The sequence below is a fragment of the Pelodiscus sinensis genome, chromosome 2 (assembly GCF_052426305.1).
Source record: "Pelodiscus sinensis isolate ZL-2025 chromosome 2, ASM5242630v1, whole genome shotgun sequence".
Taxonomy (NCBI): Eukaryota; Metazoa; Chordata; order Testudines; family Trionychidae; genus Pelodiscus; species Pelodiscus sinensis.
Window position 1 is genome coordinate 121,543,047 of NC_143053.1, and position 21,765 is coordinate 121,564,811.

The following is a 21,765-nucleotide window of genomic DNA, read 5'->3' on the forward strand; positions in this document are numbered from 1 at the left end:
CCTCATAACACGTTTTCACTTAACACGATCATTTTCTGAAACACATCTATAGTGTTAAATGAGGAATTACTGTACCACAAAAAAAGCATGGCCCCTTTAAGGCCATTGAGGCTTTTTTTGATGGTCGCCATCTTGTTTTCGTCCTCTGTGCCACAAGACAGCTTCCCTGCGGAGCCAGGTAAGTGGAGGGAAGGGGGGGCGGGTCTGGGAGAGGCTGGGGGCTGGGCCCAGTTGCTGAGTGTCAGAGGGTTGCCAGGTGTCTGGTATGTTCACCTCCTGGCAGGGAAAAAAAATCAGAAAATACTGGACATTTTAGGTGTCTGGTATTTTCTGACTCTTTTTTTTAACTGGACAGGAGGTGAAAATACTGGACTGTCTGGGTCAATACCAGACACCTGGCAACCCTATCGGGATGTCCGGGTGTAGGTGACGTGCAGGAGGCTGGGGATGTGTGTGAGACGGAAGGTTGGAGGTGAGGAGGGCTCAGGGTGGGGATGGGGGTCCCATCCAGCATGGGCCTTTTTCTCTCCCCTGACCCCACCCCCCAGCTGCCACAGGAGCATTTTATTTTTCTCTTTTTTCCCCCCCCAACCACCAGGGATCTTTTTTCTCCCATAGCTTCTCCTTTCCCCTGGTAACATGACCAAGAGTGGGAGGGGGGGATACTTACTAGTGGGCTGTCAGGCAAGATGGTGGAGTCCCAGCCCTGCTGGCAATCTCTTGGTGGTATAGCTGCCTCCAGTGACCACTCTCATATCTCATCCCTCTGAACAGCAGCCCCTCCTTTTGCATGTTATGGAACTCTGACAGGTGATGCTGACAGATTTGGCTGGGAGGCTATCAAATGCCGGCATTTCATCTGCCCCTCAGCACTCCTGTGCTGCTCCTACCCTCTGCCTTGGAGGTGCCCTTCACTCCTGGGAGTCTCCTGCTTGCTGTGCAGGGCACAGGAAGAAGAGGAGGGGTGCTAATGTCAGGGTGCCCCTCCCTTCACTCTGTACCCCATCTCCACAGAGCGGGGGGGGGGGGGGGGCAGGATGGAGAATGTTTGCTGGCTGCTTTTGGGAGTGGTGCAGGGCCAGGGTGGGGGTGAGCCTGCCTTAGCGCCCTATACCACCAGCTAGAAGCCACCTGTGGTAAACGGTGTCCAGCTGGAGCCAGCATTCCAAACCTTGGCCCCAGTCCTGAACCTCTCCTGCCCCCAAACTCCTGCCCCCAGCCTGATAAAAGTGAGTGAGCATGGAGGATGGAGTGAGCAGGGGCAGGGCCTCGGAGAAGGTGCAGGAAGGAGGCAGACAAGGGTGTTTGGGTTTGAGGTACATCCTGGATTGCACTTAAATTCAAAAAGTGATCTCATGCTTAAAAAGGTTGGGGACCACCGTTGTACATGAATATGAAGTTATATGAATGTGCTGTATAGGCTGACACTAAAATATACTGTGGGTTTGGGAAATGCCCAGACGCTAGCTCTCAAGAGACAACGACAAGGAAGGTAACCAAGTCCTGGGTGGCTGCTGAACAGACATCACCAGCCATTATCTAGAAGAGGAGTTACAGTTCAATGACTCACTGATAGGATGCACCTTGGGGTATTGTTTCATTTTATGATTCAGCAATGCTTGCAAACGGGTTTTGTGCTAGATGCATTAGAATTGCAATGTTTTGATATTTTAGGCTTAGTAATTAACATTTTAATCTGTTTCTGTGATATTCTCTATGGTGCCAGAAAAAGGTGGTGGTGTGTGGGGGATGGAGGAGGGATGGGGATATTGCACAATTAAGCTATGTAGCTGGGATGACTGCAAGAGAGAACATAGAACAGCTTTTTGCTTCAGTGTGGGTATTATTTAAATGGAATCCTTGGGCTGGTTTAAGGATGCATTATTGCTTATATGATAATGATCTGAGGTTATTAGTTTTAGATTCTGTGGTTGTTTCTCTCCCTCTCCTGTTACATGTTGGTGTGGTTCAGCAAGAGGAGGGAGGCTAATTTATGTGTCTGTGATGGTGTGTTGGGATGGGGGATTGATTACAAACCAGAATGGACTAAATCAATGATTGATGTAACTTTCTGGTGAGTAAAGTGGCATTGTTCCAAGCATGACTATTTCCCAAATATATCTGCCACAGTTAGCAAGATATCCACTAGCACTGCCTATATGCACTACATTAACACTTCTTTGCTATCTTTTATCTGGAATTGAGGATACAAAACCCATCAATAGACATGGATTAATTCAAACCTTTCAACACCTTTGAGATGAAAAAATACTATATAACCATTTTGCAGTATAGGAACCTAGAATAGGGACTGTTTAGCTGAATTTCCCAAAGTTACAGTGTATATCCCTGGTAGATCTAGGAAGAACAGCACCTCATATTCATATGGAATGAATCTCCCCCTCCCAATTTCCGATCTTAGTCCCAATAACTACTGTGCATGACTTTTCCTTAATATAATTTAAATCCAGAAAGACAGTGATATAGAATGCATTTGCATGAATAAAAATCACATTCTTGTATTCATTACTACAACTATTTGTTTTACACAAACAGGGCCCATTAATGCCCTTCAATACAGTAGTGTTGACTAATTAATTGATTACAAGTGCTCACTAGAACATTAATTGCAACTATACATCACTTTTAAGTGGTTGTAGTCACTTCTACCAATAGGAGTAGAGCAACTGGCAGATTGCTGTGTAGCCCATAAGTATTCTGTGGTGGATAAATCATTTGAGGCCCAATTCTTCCACCCTCACTCAAACTCAGCAGGTTGTTGTATAAGGAGATCTATTTAAACCACGAACTAATTACAGAGTAAAACATAACTTGGCACAAGCAAGTGTGACAGAACTGGGCCATTTGTTAGTGGATTAATACAGGATGCCAAGCTCTTTTCTAAAATCAAGCATTTTGTACCATTAATACCCAGAGATTATGGTTTCCAAATAATTGCCTATTTCTTCCTTCTGTTTTTGTTTGAATTCAAATATTGATAAAAAGGAAATTTAAGCATGGAGGGATAAGTTCTGAGTAACAGTACAATAAAAGCAAACTGTATGGCATTCAACATTTAAGTCATAAAGCAGTAGTTAAGCTATTATTGTCTTCAGTAAGGCTAAGTATGATCGTATCAAGGCAAAAATGCAAATGTGTAATGGCTTAGTTTGGAATTACCTTTCCAGGAGGAACTAGAAACAAACAAACAAACAAAAAGTTATGAAGCAAACTCAACACTTTAAGCCAAACCATCTTGATAACAATGTAAAGGGACCTGTTGAAACTTTAAAAATTGAACCAGATTCTCATCTGATGTAAATTAATTAGCTCTGTAAAAGTCAGATCTATATGAAATTCTCTACCTATGTTGCAAACAACATATTAGATGAGTTCTTTGGCTAGGGGACACCACTACAGCAGTACAGTGAAGCCTTTGAATTAAGTATCATAGTAATTGGTGGAGTTCTTTGATAGCAGGGCCTGGGGTGACAGCTCCCTATTCTTCTGCCGCGGTGTCTCCCCTCAGCCTTCATTCTACTATCTCTCAGGACTGAATCCTCACTTTGCTTGACTAATGCTAACCTTCACCCTAGTCCTTTCTCCTATCTCCTTCAGCATTGCTTTGGTGCTCTACAGCTCACTTTTTCCTTTAACTACTCTCCCTATTGGCACCTTTAACTTCAACCCCCACTGTCGGTCACATTCATTTACTCTTGCCACAACATTCACCACCCTAGAGAGGATGTTTGCATTTTGTGCTCCTTTGACTCCTTCCTGAATTTGCTACAGCAGTACATCTAAAATGTCCCTCACCTTGTGGTTCCACTTTGCACCTCCCATCAGATGATTCCAGGATTATACAGCTTTTCCTGATTTCATTGCTTCTCTTCTGCCCTGATCCTCTCTAGATTAATCTGACCTCCACCTCAACAGGATGATCTCTATCTTGGTCTTGCCTCCAAACTGGGAAAGGGTATCTCTGGAGTGAATGCAAACATGTGACCCAACAGGTAGAGTGCAATTTGGATACTAGGATTCCCTGGGTTCATCCGAATAATGCTATACTGTATTCACTCTCCAATGAAAGCCCTTGTCACACTGGTCATCATAATCCACTGAGATATTTGTGTGAAAACGTGAAGTTATTTAGTACTGCAATCTATGAGGTAAAACAGATTGGAGAGGATCCAGTGGAGGGCAACCAAGATGATTAGGGGACTGGAGCGCATGACCTATGAGGAGAGGCTGAGAGACTTGGGCTTATTTAATCTGCAGAAGAGAGAAGTGAGGGGGGATTTGATGGCAGCCTTCAACTTCCTGAAGGTAGGTTCCAGAGAAGATGGAGAGAGGCTGTTCTCAGTACTGATGGATGGCAGAATAAGGAGCAATGGTCTCAAGTTGCAGTGGGAGAGGCCAAGGTTGGATATTAGGAAAAACTATTTCACTAGGAGGGTGTTGAAGCACTGGAGTGGGTTACCTAGGGAGGTGGTGGAATCTCCATCCCTAGAGGTTTTTAAGTCTCGGCCTGACAAAGCCCTGTCTGGAATGATTTAGTTAGGATTGACCCTGCCTTGGGCAAGGGGCTGGACTCAATGACCTCATGAGGTCTCTTCCAGCCCTAAGATTCTATGATTCTAACAGCTCACCAAAAGGCATCTCCATACTCCTAATGGCAGGAGCCAAGAGATGCTTATTTTCTTCTTTCTGGTCATATACATGTAACCCCTCCTGTTGGCTAGCCCAGTGGGAGGTTATTCAGCATAGGGGAAGCTTGTGACTTCTTACACCACTGTGGGGGGACTAGGCCTGAGGCTGCTTGGTGTGCTCTGCGTTGTGTATGTGTGAGTGCACCTCAGACCAGACCCACTCCGACAAATCACCAGGAACAGGCTTTATTCTCTAAAAAAACATAGAAGAGGAAACAGTTCAGCAGCCTCTTCTCTCAGCATGCAGCCTGTGTGCTGCTTCTAGCACCGTCCTTGCTAAGACCCTGCTGGGGGCAGAGGGCACATCCTGGCAGGAACCAGGAAGTTCTCCCAACATGCCGCAGTTTGTAGTCCACATTTATAGTTCCCAGGGCTGCTGCTGAAACACACTGGACCTTGGGCTACACACAGATGGAATATTTTATGGTCCACAATGGTCATCCACTCAATGAGTTGAATGCTAATGAAATCTTCAGAGAGGAAATTAATGGGAAGAGGTGGGCAGGCAGGGCTGTTCCTGAGAGGGTGTGGGAGTTGGGGTAACCTCTCCTGTCCTGAGCACCGCTCTGCCTATTCCCATACCTGCTCCTCTCCTGAAAGATGTGATCTTGGGATTACTGGGGGAGGGGCCTGGTGCAGGGTGGTAGGAGGAGTCAGGCCCTGCCATACTCACTGCAGTGGCAGGAAGTGAAGAGCCCCCACATCGCCTCAGCCCGCTGCACTCCCCCAAAGCTTTGTGTCACTCAGCGGGGAGGGCGGGGATGGGGCTGAGGCCAGGTTGCTCTGCTTCTTGCCACAGCAGAATGGAGCAGACTTCTGTGTTGCTCCACTTTGCATGGTTCCTGCCACTAAGATGAGTGCATGGGGAGCCAACCCATGTTACTGCCCTGCACCAAGCCCCCCAGGTAATCTCTCTCAGGCTGTGTCTCATGGCTATTCTCAATGGGGGGGACCGTGTCATCCATAAGACGGTTGAGCTGGCTGCTGCAGATCCCCCACACAACCCCCAAAGTGCAAGGTTTCAGGTAGCTGTCTTCAACTGTCCTTCAGACCAGATAGCTCTGGCAGTAGGAATTATCCTATTTTGGGGTAAGTATCTTGGAACCATATCTGGGCTACATCTGACCCCTTGGTATTCCTTCATTCCACGAGGACAACAGACAGAAATCTTGATATTTATGAGAAGGAGTAGGCTTTGTGGAAAAAACCAAAGAGCAATTTGGGTGAGAGAAATGATTTTAGACAGGAGGATAACTAGTCAATTGGGTTCAGGTTTTAGAAAATGTTTAATGTTAGTGTTCATATGAAAACATTTGTCCCTATCTGTCACACTAGTTTTTATTTGAATTCTTTCTAAAATAAAGTTCCTTTTCATTTCATAATTGAAGTCTGCTCTGTGCACACTAACTGAGCATCTGTCTAGGGTACACTGTTCATTGGGAACAGAGGATCTCTGCAAGTACCCAGCTATTGATGGCAGTATACCACATAGGGATGCTTTGGAAGGACTTGAAGGCTAGGGTGCATCTGTTATCAATTTGCAAAGTAAAGACACAGCTGATAGGCCAGAGGCTGAGTGGCTCTAAGTTAGGGAGCTAATATCTAGCTAGTACAGGCAAGACTCCATTGTGCTGGGGACAGGTGATAACAAGATGACCCCCACAGCCCTAGGCAGAGGGACTAGGGGTGCTACAGTACTGCCCCAATTTTGTGTGCTGTGCTGGGGTCCCAGCCACTGGCCTGTTCTGAGTGCCTTGCTGCTACCCTGGGTTCATGTATGCCAGCTCTAGAGGATCCTGGACACCAGCCCTGCTGCCTCTGGAGGTCCCAGCTGCTGCCTCTATGGGCTCTACTGTTTCCCCTGGAGTGCAGTTGCGAGGCCCATGGGCCCCGATCCTCAGCCTCATGCGTGGAGTTCCACAGCCACCCCTGGCTGTGGCCTCACTCTGGGATGGTGAGGGGCATGGATCAGGGAGAAGGGAGGGTTTCACAGCTCAACAACCCCACCCTAAAAATTGTCCCAGCACTATTAGCCTTGGGTGCCTGGAAAAGCATCATAACATGACAACACATTTTGTCTGTGAGTGAAGTAATTACAAATATGTGATTCCTGTTGCAATCTAGCCAACCTGAATGAGATTTATTCTGTTTAAAATGTAGCCCAGGCAAAAGAAAAAAAAATAAAAGTTTAGATTTGTTTCAGGAATTATCCTAAAATACCATTTTTACATACGCTTAGCTTTTGCTGTTAAACTAAGACTGTTACATTAGGCCAACAGGAAGATACATGGGTGAATTCTCAATGAACTGCTTAAAACCTCATTAAAATAGTGCCATCCATTATTCAGTACTGTAAAGCATTTTGGGATATGGGTAGTATAAGAGAATCTGCAGAATAAAACTGTACATTAGTGGACTGGACTGTAGATCACATCAACTGTGTATTTTAATACAGGCAGTCCCTGGGTTACAAGGATCCGACTTACATCGGATCCCTACTTACAAATGGGGTGAGGCAACCCCACACTAAATGCTTCCCCCCAGCATACCAGGGAGATGCGAAGCTAGCCCCCCCCCCCCCCCCAGCAGACCAGGGAGACGCGGAGCGGCTTTTCTCAGCAGACACCTCACCTTGAGAATAAAGGACTGAGGGAAGTGAGGTGTGGGAGAATAAAACTGAGCTCTGGAGAAATGTTTGGCTAGAGTTTCCCCTACAATATGTACCAGTTCCGACTTACATACAAATTCAATTTAAGAACAAACCTACAGTCCCTATCTTGTACGTAACCCGGGGACTGCCTGTACTTGGTGAGTACAGAGGCAAATAACATTAAACATAATTTTGTTATTCCCCTTAGTAATGTAGGTATCAGCCTTAATGGACTATTCTTTTCATACTGTACAGTTTTAGTCTGGTAGCAAGGAAGAGATAGAGCTATTATAGCAGACACTGGCTTATCTAATGTTATCAGCATTTATTCAAGTAATGATACTGTTTATTAATATTGCCATGTGTTGTTTCTCATTCACCAGCAATTTATGTTCAAACCGAAAGCATGTTGTAAAATTCTTTGCAATGTTCTCTGGGAAACATCACTGGCAAACAATATGTGTTCATGAGGATGCAAATATTTCATATATGTGCAAATATTTTGAATCTAAAAGGTTTATGCTTCTGCAAATAGTTTCGTATGACTCTCTCTCTCTCTTAAACACTTGTGTGTACTGTATGTATATTGTAAGACTGGGCAAATAATTTACAATCCGTTTATTTAACACACATTGCCTCTTTACCAGTGTGCAAATTATCTGTGAATGCCACATTTCCCCCCTCAGATGTATTTGCAATTATTTACTTAGTAATTTGTAGTCTGGAGATTGTTTACAAAGTTAGTTGTTATGTATATGATAGCTGAAACCCAAACTGGGATTAGCTTTGATTAGCTATAGATGCTCTCCCCTGTCTCCCCTCCCCTGCTCCCCGGTTAGATAAAAATTGGGGTTCTGGTTTTCAATGCAGATGCAAAATTGAATTGTCACTCACAAATATACTTTTAAAATGTGCTGCATCAGCAAATATTTATGTGATTAAGCTTGGGTGTTAGAATATTCCGGGAAAGCAAACTCAAAGCAGCATTGTAACCATGAACTTGTTTACAAATATAGGGGAAAGTCTGGTAATTTGTCTTCTGTATTCATCCACTGCAAACTGTGTGCATGTGTAAACCCTTGTCCACAGGCAGGCTTCTCCTTGACTAATGTCATCTTCTATTTTGCTGCAGTGCATCTTGGCTCTTTCTTTTAAGGCTTTCCAAAATACTGCTGCTGCTGAAGCAACTTCCTTCTCCTACTTCTCTGAGCACGTGACTTCCTGTTTGAATCCCTCTGCAAACGTCTTTCTTCTAAAAATTAAAGAAGCTCCTTTTCTTCACACACGATGCCCCACGTGACTATTCCTTGCAGTGAGTGTTGCTCTCTCCTGCATCTGCCTGTGCGAAGGAAGTTGCAATTTCTGAGCTCTCCTACCCATGCATCATCTGTGTATCTGTGCAAAATGGCCCTCTCATGGACAGATAGGCATCTGTAAGCTATAAATCCTCCCTCCTTTTACTGCCTCCCACCTTTTGGCAGTATGGGAAGGGATGGTCACCTGGCATTGCTGCTGCAGATGCTATTGTGTTCATTTCTAGGAAAGAGACTGAACGCAGAGCCTGAGCAGGGAGTAGTGGGAGACTATGGAGTAAGGGCTGCTATAAGCAAGATGTGATGCTTCCAGAAAATGCAGCTATGTTTCATTTCAAGCTTTCATGGCTCCTCTCAATACAGACCTGAACTTACTGGCAAATCTTGGTTGGGTCTCTCATTGGCAAGCCCTCAAACTTCATTTCTTTTGTAGTTTAATATAGATCATGTCATGGTAACACCCCACTCAGAAACTTGCAGCTCTGATAACCTGGCCCTCGCATCAGCAGTGAAATAGATCTATCTATCAAGATGAGAACCGTTCGTACCACACTGTGCTGCAGAACGAAGTGACTAAAATAAAAACTGCTCTCATTGATCCCTGTAGTGTATGGAAGGTGTTGGTTCCAATTTTTAATCTCTTAAGTAAAGGTTTAAAAAGAATAATTATAGCAGGCACAACAAAAATCAAATATACCTGTGGCTTTCAGACCTCAGAAGGGAAGTGTGAACTGGTTCAGCTAAAAATCTAAACTTCCCTGAATTTTTATTTGGATCCAAGTGCTTGCTCCCTCTCTCCCTCTCTCCCCTTTTAAATGCAACTACATCTTGTATCAGTTTTGCTTGCTTCAGCTGAAGCAGAAGTGCTGAAATACTGTAGCAATACACAGCCTATTGTTAAAATATTTTCAGCACAACTGGACACAGTAAGTGTCACAAATCTCGAGAATTTCCAGCCTTATTTTGCTGATTCAAGGGGTTCAGAATTTTATAGTGGTCAAAGAGGGCTCAGCCCTTCATCCATCCACATGAGTGGTAAAACTCTCTCTCGTTGTGCAGGATCAGACTCATAAACATCTACACTTTGAGGTGCTTATTCAGACAAAACTTCCAAACCTTTAAGAGAGTCACCAATCAGTAGATATGGTTGCTATCCACTCCCATTATCACTGACAGAAACATAAGATTAGAAGAAGCTTGGCCATCCAAATAATAAGTGGAGATTGCACCTGATTCTCCTGTCACTTATTCCAGTTTTGATCCATTGACTTTGGAGTTCACTTAACTATGTATATAAGTGAGATCGGAATCCAGATTTATTGATTTGAGAAATAAAGCCTCACCCTTAACAATATTTATCTTAAGATCTAATAAATGCTTTTCAGCAAAACAGTACATCACTGTATGCATTTTTACATATATTCATTATTGGAATTGTTCAAGGAGCTAGGATAGCATGCCAGCTAATGGCAAAATGTAGCAAGAGATTTTTCTTCCCCTATAATCAAAGGCTTTAAGATGTTTAAAGTAAGAAGCATAGGAAAAAACTACTCCCTTATAAGGAATGAAACTATACCTTTAATGGAATTCAGCACACCCAGTTAGGATACACTTTCTTGTACAGTTAATTTGACTGGCTTTACAGTGTTGTTAAGCCATGTTGACATTCTTCTAGACCTCTTGTATTACTCAAATCTCAGAAGAAATTTATTGATATTTCATGTCCATATACTTGTGATGAGTCTCTCTATCCCCATTTTACTGGTTAGCTAATAGTTGGTGACCCAATTTTGATTTCCTTCACATGTATTTACTAATTTTCAGATTGTGGATTGTTCATAAGCTGTTTTCTGACTATTTGTGTTGTGTAGTAGGGATCTAATCCATATAATGTCATTTGCGCTTCTTAACTGCATGACTGAAAAATTTTAGGTAGGAGAAGAATATCACCTGTCTGATAAATATTCAATAATAAGTAATGCATGGACTTTCAAACAATCAACCACAAATGATAAATTCATCAAATTTTCACAATACTTTCAATTGTTTCAATAATTGCAAATAACAAATAATATACTATGAATCCTGCTCAACTTTAATCACAAATGGAGTCATGAATCAGGGTAGAATTTTTTTTGTATACTATTTGACCAGTCTTCTAACAGATAAACTGACAGGTATGTTCTTTGTGTGTTTTTAGCATTCAGGGCCCTTTCCTTTGGGTGCAGACCCTAGAATTGAAACTCTGCACACTGGGTTGTCATGCAGTCTGTAACTGCTACTACTGTCACATCATTTACATGAAGAATTTTTATTACAGATGTGAATGTTCACTGGCTTTGGAGATAATCATTCCTGTCACACCGACACAGGTTGTATGTAAAACAATGCTTAACAATTTGTAGCTGTTTTTATGACTGTCACTTGCAATTCCAAAATACTATGACTTTGAGTGCTATACTCTAGAAGTCAGTGTCGTGTGATTATTGTATATAATGCGGCAATTTCGATTCTGAAATATGCCCTATTCAATGAAGCTTGACGTCTATATTAGAGTTTTACTGGGGAAAAAGGTGTATTGCTTACAGAACTTTTATGTTGCCATTAGTTGATCCAGGGCAGTATTCATCAATAGTTAAATCCAATTACTTTTAGATATAGAAGTGAAGGTGTAGAGTAGTTAATAAAACAGGATTTCATGACTGGGTTTCTTAGGGCAAAGGAGAGGCCTTATGTGGGAACAGGAGGGGCAGGAGCAAAGTGGAGTAGAATGTGTGAGGGGAAGAGGGAAGAAGTGGTAGGAATGTGGAAAAGCACTGACAAATGAGCATAGGTGATCCTGAGGAGAAGGTGGAATTCCATAGCAATATCATTATTAACCAGTCTAGGAGAGGAGTTAAGATAAGGTCTGGTAGTGCATAAAGGGGAAAGAGATGGAGGAGCTGCAGACAGAGCTAGATGGCTCTGAGGGAGTGAGTGGCAGGGAAGTGGCAGTTTAATGATCTCTGAGATGTTCTAGAGCTAAAGGAAGCCTGATCAACAACCAGTGGTGCCAACAGATGATCAAGATGCTACAGGTGCACTTCAGGATAAGGCCATTGCAGAGAAACAATTTCAGGCCAGCAGTTGCAGGCCAGTTGACCTGACTTCAGTACTTGACCAACTGGTTGAAACTATAGCAAAGAACAAAATTGTCAGACACAGAAGAACATAACTTGTGGGGGAGGGAGCACAACATGGTTGTTGTAAAGCAGGGATGGGGAACCGCAGACCCAGGGGCTGGATCTGGCCCCTGGCTTGCTTGGATCTGGCCCCTCAGGTTATCCCCCTCCCAACATTGGAGAGCCCACATTGGCATTCCAGCCTGCCCACTGTCCCACTGTGGGGCTGCAGCACATAAAAACTACTAGGCTGAGTTCCCCCTAGGTTTTGGTATGCTGGGGGAACGTGGGGAGTGTCTTTCTCCTTCTCAGTTGGTGACCACATCAGTGAGGATTTTTTTTGGGGGGGGGGGGGTTCTTTTTTACTTGCTTCTCACTTGTGTGTGTGTGGCCCCTGACTGATTTTTCTGTTGGGTCAGTGGTCCCAGACTCAAAAAAGGTTCTCCACACCTGTTGTAAAGGGAAATCGTGCCTCACTAACCTACCAGGGGATTTTGAGCAACCAGACACCAAGGCAATATGGAGAGCACAGTGAGGAGCTGTGTAAATCACAGAGGCTTTGAAAGACCGTTTCATGAATGGCCAGTTTTGAGAGTCATGAATGTTGCTCTCAAGAAGGTGTCCCTGCATTCAGTGTGCTTGCCTGTAACATTATCCATCTCCACCTGGCAAGATGCTCTACCTTGGTCCCCTACTATCTCAGGTACCTTTCCCCCTACTCTAACAAATATTATGAGGTCACCACAATGGAAATGTTGCATTCGCTGAGGTCTAACCTAGTAGATTGCAGAACTTTCCCTTTAAACTCCCAAAAGCGCATCGCTCTGAGTCAATGGTAGACACTGTACTACGTCAAATTATTGCACACAGCGGGGACATGAACCACTGACTTGATAAAACTGGGTACTAAAAAGTCGACCTCAATAAGTTTGACCTTCGCTTGTAGTATAGACCTGGCCTAAGAATGTATTCTGTGTTTATACTCTATGAAATGCTTGTAAGTTGTTGCATGTATTAACCTCACTTATGTTGTTATTCCAGGCCAAAAGAAAATATGTAAGTCTTGGGTGTAACCAGAGGTGAAAGCAAGGCAATGCGACCTGGTGCACCAGGTTAGAGAATGGCCAGCTGCACCACCCTCTACCATTTTAGGCAGTGGGGGGGCTACAGTTACACTTATCCAATTGCTGGGGGAGGTGGGGGGTTCTGTTTGCTGTGACTAGGGAGTGAGGAGAAAGTGCACAGCCTGCATATATTCCTCCTGTATGTATTCCTCTCCCTCCTGACTGCTCAGGGGAGGGGCAGAGAAGGAATGCATGCAGCCAACAGAGGAAAAAACACACAGCGACTGGGTAAGTACAGCTGCATTCCTCCCACCCCTTGGGCCACTTCTGCCCTCATCGTGCCCTTGGGATCCTCCCGCACTCATACCTATACCCCCTACCCTGAGTCCTGCACCCTTCACATCCCCCTTGCTCTGAATCCCTCCTCATACCCCCGTGCCCTGATCCCTCCCAACATGAACTCCTGCATCCCCAACCTCCTGCCCTAAGTCTTGCACCCCTTCACACCCCAACCCTCTGCCCTGTGCCCCTCCTGCATGCCACATCACACTTAATACAACAGTACCCGTAAGAAATTTGCCAACCCCTAACCCTCACTCCAAGGTACCCCAAAGAGGGGGGAGGGGCAGATTGTGATAGGACAGTTTCTGTAAGAAATGTGTTACTTTCACCCCGGTTATAACATTGAAAATATTTTCTCTGTCCTTGTGACTCCAGGCACAGGAATCATCCCACTCCCACAAGGACAATCAAAATTAGATGGGCCATCAAGGAATATGGCCCTATGACTCCTTGCAAATTCTCCATGCAAGGAAGCTTGTTCTGGGGACTTTGAAGCTGAATCAAGGAAATGAAAAAAGCCACAGGAAAATTTTCTCTCTTGTTACAGTTATGAACTCTTGACAGGACCAGAGAGCCTAAACTGAAGAAAAGGTCCCCAAGGGGTTAACTCTGGTTCCATACTGAAAGACACTTTGAATTGACAGATCACAACTACCGTTTCATTCGTAACATTTAGCTGACAACTCATTGTATGTGTGATGGTTTGCTTTAATCTGTAAATAATCCTTTTTGTCTAGTTGATGAACTTTTAGATAGTTTAGTACAGGATTGGCTACAGGGATTTTCTAGAGTACCAACTGATCTGGGGTCAGTGACTTGTCTTTTGGGATTGGAAGCAACCTGAATATGATGTGATTTGTGTGTGTGTAAATGACCATTTATTGCTAAACCATGTAATCTGGCTGGCAAGATAGACCCCCTTAAACTCTCCAGTCTGTGTGGCTGCATGGTGAGACTGTTACAGTGATCCAGCAATTGATATTTGTTACTAGTTTGTGAAATCTAATTACAGAATATACCACCAGTTTGGGGTGTCTGCCCTGTTTTGAACAGGCTTCCCTGAGGGAGGCATTCATGGTCATGAGTCATGACACCATAGTCCAATAGTGTGACACCATGGACATAGTTTGAGGGAGGATGGGGGGCATTACCCCCAAGTCTCAGGCAGGTGTGACTGATAGGAGCTGCTTCTCTCAAATATGGAAGTCAAACTGTGGATATGGGTAACACTGACATCTGGAACCCTCTGTCAGGCTTCGTAGAAATATCCAGAGCAATGTACTGGTTTATTAATGGCTATGAATAGTATGTGTTACTAATATTCTTGTAGCACCTAAATGCCTCAATCAGTATTGAGTGACCAATGTATTAAATGCTGAACAAATACAAAATAGAAGTTGGCGCCTACCTAAAGAGCTTACTTTCTAATAGTAGTTCCCAAACTTTTCGGCATCGCACCCCCCTTTTTGATTTTTGAAAAACCTTCATGCCCCCTGTCAGCCGATGGTCAGGGCAGTGTCTGTGTGTATGTTACACCCGAGTCTTCAACTGCTAGGACACAAGGTCCTGTCGCAGCGGGCAGCCTAGGGAGGCTGACGGGCGCCCCGAGGAGTTTAACGTCCGTGTCTTTAAGCGCTAGGATCGGGATCCCTTCACGGCGGGCAGCTAACAGATTCACCCAAGTTTCTAGGAAGAGCTTACTACATCTCAGATTTTGACTGCTAGGATATAGGATCCCTTCGCACCGGGTAGCCTAGGGAAGGCTGAGAGATGCCCCTACGGATCTGTCCCCTGGAAGCGACACGATCCAAACGCCCAAGCTCTCCCTATACCTGTCCCTATACCTGAAGTTCTTTTAAATTGTGCTTGGTTCTGTTACAGCAACTGAAGGAGTCAGGTTAAAACTTAAACAGTTGCAGGTTTATTAAAGAAGCTTATAAATCATATGGTTACAATGGCTATTGCTCTATTTCTTAGCTGCTAGCAAATATAGATCTTAAAATGGTTACAAAGAAAATAAAGATAAATAATGGTACCAAGTGACAGCTTAATCTTTAAAGAGCTCTAAGTCTATGTGTACACTTAAGACGAAGGACATATCCAGGTACAATTTTTACCCCCTTCTGTGCCTCTTGACTCCAGCATATCAGGCCAGGGCCAGTCCCTCAATTCCTAGGAAAGACAAATACGAGGTGGGCGTCTCTGTGGAACCTCGGGAGGCCAGTCACCTAACTCAACCAGCAGATAGATGGTAGATTGACACTCAGAGTAAGTGTGCTGCTGGACCCATCTTTATACCCATAGGGGCCTGTATCCTCTTTCTTATATAAGATGCCAAATAGTGTTGGTCCGTCTTTGTGACGCCAGTTCTTACAAGGGAGTTTCAACTTAATTTACACTTCTAAGAGAGAGAACTAAATTGTGAGTACTGGACATTCTTTATTGGGTGGGAGATTCCTCCCCCCGGACGAGTGTGTGTTCGTATCAATATGGGTTTCAATCAAGGGCACTCCTCTGCTGCCTCTAGGTCAACAATTGGCGTATCTCTGTTTACAGCCATCCAGGGTCACAGCAGCCAGCATATCTGGGCCTCCTGTGAAGGCTTCAAAGACTATGCTGATTTTACTGCTCTGTGTGCCCTGTATGCTTCCAGGCAAGCAAAGATGGATGTTATTGGTGGGGGTTCCTGTCTGGTTACACCCTCCCGCCCGCCCCAAGAAAATAGCAGCAAAACTTGTTTATCAAAAAAAAGGAACTGACTGGGGCAGCAAAACTTGATGAGTCACCTCGTGCCCCCCTGGAATTTCTTTGCGCCCTCCCCCCCAGTTTGGGAACCCGTGCTCTAAAAGATGACACACACATTCTGAATTTAGGTGGCAGTGAATGCAAAGGGAGTAATTTTTATTCCATATTATATAAAAAAAACCAGGGCTCGCTGAACCGCGGCGAGCTTCCCTCGCCAGCCGTGCTGTCCGGCGATCTGCGCATGCACAGATCGCCCGAACCCAGCTCTTCCGGGTTACAATCTACTCACCACAGGCGAGTAGATTGTATTATTTGTCGAGCTCTGTGTGTGTGTGTGTGTGTGTGTGTGTGTGCGCGCGCGCACACACTAATGCTAGGAGTCAGGGTAACAAGCAAGAGGAAGTGGATGGTCTCATTGATGAGAGAAAATTTAATATGCACTAAACCAGTGGTTCTCAAAGTGTGGAGTCCACAGTCACCTTCCAGGTGGGCCACAGCTTGAGGCTCAGCTTCCCACTTCTCACTGCAGGTGTTGGGAGGGGGAGCCCTAAACATTGTGGGCCGGATCTGGTTCACAGGGGGGAAAAAGCTGCTCCACACGCTGCTGTTCCTCCTCCCCTAGCTGGGGCAATGATAGCACAGGGAAGGGGGCTTTCCCTGATGCTTCCATTGGCCAGAATTCTGGCCAATGTGAGCTGCGGGAGGTGGTGTCCGGGAGTGATGGGTGGCACAAAGTCAAGTAAATCCTCCTCCTCCCTCCCCACTCCACACCCATTCCCTGCCACACCTTCATTCCAGTCCTGCACCCTCCCTTCTAGTCAGACACCCCACTCACTCCACAAGCTCTCTCCTGCACCCAGCAGAACAGATAGCCACTGCGGGGCCTGGGGCAGAATGGAAGGCAGTTCCACACTCCTGCAAGAGTTGGGGTTGAGGGCAGTCAGTCCTTACAGCCACATGGACCATGGTGCTGGCCCCCCACAGCCCTCAAAGCTGTACAGAGTGGCACTCTACTGCTTCCATGGCAATTAAAAGGCACTCTGGGCCCCTTTGAAGGGCTGGGTCCCAGGGAAATTGGCCCCTCTGCCCCCCGATGGCAGGCTGGCTAGCACACTACTTCCCACACCACCATCCCCTCCTATACACATTTTATCATCATGGGTTGTTGGCTGGTGGAAAGGTTTGCATTGAGTGTGGAGGGCTGTGGGCCAAAAAGTTTCAGAACCACTGTAGTAAACACATATTTGGGTCCCCAAAAACACATTTGGGTCTGGAGGTACCAGCCAATGACCCTGGAGGCAGCAGGTAAGCTGCAGAAGTGTTTGTGGAAATACTTTTCCAAGAGCGATGTCCAGTTACTTAGGGTGTAATGGGGTGCAGCCACAGATGATCTGTTGGGGCTGTTCTCTGGGGTGATCACTGTACCACTGACACTCAGCTTCTTGCTCTCTGGGGCTCCCCACCATCCTCTCCTGCTGGGCCAGATTCTCTTTTCTCCCCAAGTCAGGCATAGAGCTGGGGTTATCCCCCATGGCCCTGAACAGCAAAGCAGACACTGAACCACTTCAGCTCTGCGAGAAGCAATTTTAGGGCACAGCACTCAAGAAACCACTCCCCAAAAGGGGTCAAAACTCCAAATAAATCCATCTTTCTCTGAGTAAAAGCTTTACACACAGAAAGCTCATGTGGTCGTCCATCCTGTTCATCAATGAAAGAGAGGTATGCAGATTGCTCCCCCCAGGCAACAATTATTTACAGTGGGCTTGTCAGTGAAAAAAGGTGACTTTATTGAGTACAAATAGTATGATTTAAGTGGTTGCAAGTGAAAATGTACAAGGCAAAGTAAATTACAGAATTAAATTTTAAAAAACAAAACGGTATAGCTAGTTCTAATACACTAAAAAACTTATAAGCAGTCCCTTATCCTAAAGAACTTATTCTTCTTCGAGTGGCCCTGTGGGTGCTCCACTCCTGGTGTCGGGTCCTGTCCCAGCGCCGCGAATCAGAGAGCTATCAGAGCCGTGTCCGCTGGACCGCGCATGCGTGGCTGCCTTTGGCGGCATTCACGCCTTTGATCTGTTGCGCGTGGTCCAGCCCCACTCGGTTCCACTCATCTGCCTCTGTCGTGGACGGAGCTCCCTTTCTGTCAGTTTCAGCTTTGATCATTCTCTTTAGATCTCTCATCAGTTATTTATTCTCTTCACTAGTTTCTCATTAGCTATATAAAAAAAAATTTTTTCTCTCATAACTTTGGGACAAGCCGTTGTGGCTACCTTCTTTACTAAAGGAATTAGGAGACAGGTGGACGTGGGAAAGCAGCTGCTCAATTTCTCTCTCCCAATCACTTTCAACTATGCCAGGCTCTTGAGGCTGATGCCATCCCCACCTCTGGGATAGGAACACATAAGCGGCAGGCAACATCTCCTGGGACGGCTGTTATAGACAAGAAGAAGGCGTCCCCAACACAATCCCTCCCGCCTACCAGCAGGGCAAGATGCCCTGAGAGAGCTTCTGGGGCTACTACCCCACGACAGCAAGTGGCTTCCAGGGCAAAGAGATGCCCTGATCCGGGACTGAGAGCACGAGCCGCGTCAGCTCCAGTAGCAGCGCGAAAGCCAGCACCGCCAACAGCTGCTCGAGCGGTGCCAGCTGCGGCGCCATTAACTCCTTCGGTGCCGAATCCACAAGCCTCCCCTTCTGCACTGCACACTATGCCGGCACCGACCACATCATCGGCATTATCAACACCGTCCCCATGCAGGGGTTCCTTGGCACCGCAGCCACATTCGGCACCGAGCTCTTCAGCTGTGCATGAAATTGACAAGGCTCCCCTGCCTAGCAAAAACGGGGCAAAGGAAATTTACAAGGCACTGTCTCAGTCTCCTACCTTTTCGCCAGGACCATCTCCTTCTCCACCAAGGTACCGACAGCACTGGGACTACAGTGTCTCTCCTACCTACCAAACCCACGGATGACCCACCTATAGGGACACTGTCTACATAAAAGCGTGACTCTCTCCATCATGTTCTTGTTCACCCAGGCGGTCACCAAGTCGTAGATCACCTAGACTATCACCGCAGTACACGATCCTCCAGATACTCATCCCCAGAACATTCTGAACAATATTATGGACACTACTATAGGACTGACGATGATCGTTCCCACCATAGGCACGCTTCTTTATCCTACAGAGGCTCTTCATGTACCCACCGATCACCCAGCATGCAATACTTACCTGAGTGCTCGCAGCAGATATTTTTGCCACCTCCACCGAAAAACCCGGCCATTCACCATGAACACTCGGAACCAGAAGAAGGGCAATTGTCCAAAGCAGATCCTCAACTGGGCATTTCCCCGACTAATTGTTCCTCTTCTTCACTGGATGAAGCAATGATTCCAGGTGACATCTCTGTCATGGCTCCTTCCCCACATTGGCATGATAAATGCAGAAGTGGGGGCCAGCAAGTGTACCCCAAAGCCTTATGTACCAGGCTTTGGTATAAAACTTCCCCCAAAATCTTAAAAACCAAGATCTTGGGAATAAAACTTCCGCTGCCACCACCCAAATGTTGCTAAAGAAACCAGGGGAAAGATCATTTGGGAAATCTTACCCATAAAATAAAAATCAGGGCACACTATTAACCAATGCAAGGTTAATAAAAAGAAAGGAAAGAACTTTTATTATTACAACAATATTCCTGTTGTAAGCATAATGACTAGATAGGAAGGTAACAAAATATACTCATGGAGAAACTCCATGGGCCTAGAACTTAGTTACAAAGAAAAGCCAAAACATCTTTTAAATAGTGCCAGATCTCAGATCCCATACCCAATCCTTAAAACAATAAAACCTAACGAAACTACCTAAATTTTACCCTACTTACAGAAAATGAAGAATGGTGTCTTGGAGAGAGAGAGACATGCTTGTCCCTCTCTGTAGCTGCAGAGAACTCCCTCCCAGAGACAAAAGGGAGAAAAGAAAACCCAAATTCCTTTGTCCCAGGTTGAAAGTGCCACCTACATTCCTACTGGTCACTCCACCTGGCTAGGTGTAGTTAACCCTTTAATCCCCAGGCTGCTGGCTAACCCTCATAATCATGACACACCTCTTCACTGGATGACCTGAAACAGTTTTAGGACCTGCTCAAAAGAGTTGCAAACACACAGGAAATACAATTAGCAGACGTTCCCACTAAACAACATCATCTCCTGAAGAATCTGCGACAACAACAGCGAGCAAAAATCACCCTTCCTATTGATGAAGCAATCATGGAAGTGGCAGAGGAAATATGGCAGACCCCGACATCGGTTGCACCAACAAAAAGGTCGATAGGAAATATTTTGTGCCCGCCTAAGGGATTTTCTTTTCAATCATCTGCAATCCAACTCCCTGGTAGTTGATGCGGCGCGGCACGGTGCGGCGCAAAAACACATTGCCAAACAAGGACGGTAAGAAGTTTACTCTTTGGCTACGTTGTTGTTATGTATTGCAAATTATTTGGCCCATCTTTCAAACCATAACTTTGACAATTATTCAAAGTTGGTGGAGTTGTTACAACATCTCCCAGATGCCAAGAAACCTTTATTAAAGGCCATAGTCCAGGACGGGTACGTATCCTGTAATACTACTTTAGATGGCCATGGATGTGGCTGATACAGCCGCACGAGCCACAGCTACGGGAGTCGCCATGAGACGGTCTTCCTGGTTAGCCTCTGCAGGAGCCCAGCGGGAGCTTCAGAATAAGGCAGAAGACCTACCCTTTGATAAGCACAAGCTTTTCGCTGCTAACACCAATGAGGTTCTCCATTCTGGCAAGGACTCCCATACTACTCTACATACACTGGGAATGTACACACCTCCTTATAGGCACAAACGTTATTACCCCTATCAACGAAGGTATGATTACAAGTTTAATAAACAACAACCACGTGCCCAAGATAATCAGCATTTCCGACAATGTCCTCAACGCAAATAGACCCAGGTAAACAGTTCATCCACTCTACCTGCAGCAAAGCAGAAAATTTGACTTCCCCGTCGAGGATGCAAACACGATTCCTGTGTTCAACAACATACGACAAAACTCTGTCCAGGCCTTTCACCATCAGCTGAAGCCATACCACCATCATTGGTCCAATATCACCTCGGACAAGTGGGTACTGGAAGTAGTACAATCTGGTCTCTCCATTCCCTTTCTCACTATTTTCCCAACTACCCCATCTGCCCTGTCCCTTTTCAGGGACCTCTCTCATGAGCACCTGTTGAAACAAGAAGTTCAGCGCCTTCTGAACATTGGTGCAATAGAGAAGGTACCAAGATAGTTTTGGAGGAAAGGATTTTATTCCCGATACTTTCTCACCACAAAAAAGACAGGAGGACGGAGACCCATTTTGGACCTACGCAAGTTAAATTGCTACCTCCGGAAACATCGATTCAAGATGATGACTTTAAATACTATCACTCCATCGTTGAACAAGGGAGACTGGTTTGCAGTCCTCGACCTGCAGGACGCCTACTTCCACATAGCAATCCATGTGGCACACAGGCATTTCCTCCGCTTCCAACTAGGGGAAGATCATTTTCAGTACAGAGTACTGCCTTTCGGTTTGGCATGCACACCCAGAGCCTTTACCAAAACCCTAGCAGTAGTGGCTGCCCACTTACACAGAGTAGGACTGACAATTTTTCCTTATTTGGATGACTGCCTTATCAGAGCATGAACTTATACAGGACAGCAGTGATGGATGGTGATGGGTCTGCTGCTGTTACCTGCACAGCGTGTG

At 45.4% G+C, this 21,765-nt stretch overlaps 1 protein-coding gene across 3 annotated transcripts in view; it reads left to right on the forward strand.

Annotated features, from left to right (window-relative positions):
* Window positions 1–21,765, forward strand: part of RNF152 (ring finger protein 152) — a 236,305-nt gene that overhangs the window by 64,737 nt on the left and 149,803 nt on the right. Inside the window, exon 3 of one of the 3 annotated variants that reach the window (XR_016348875.1) lies at window positions 10,993–13,003. The exons of the other annotated variants lie outside the window; for them this stretch is intronic. The gene's annotated coding sequence lies outside the window, so the exon portion shown is untranslated. Of the gene's footprint in view, window positions 1–10,992; window positions 13,004–21,765 lie in introns of those variants that run through there. 3 annotated transcript variants of the gene reach the window in all.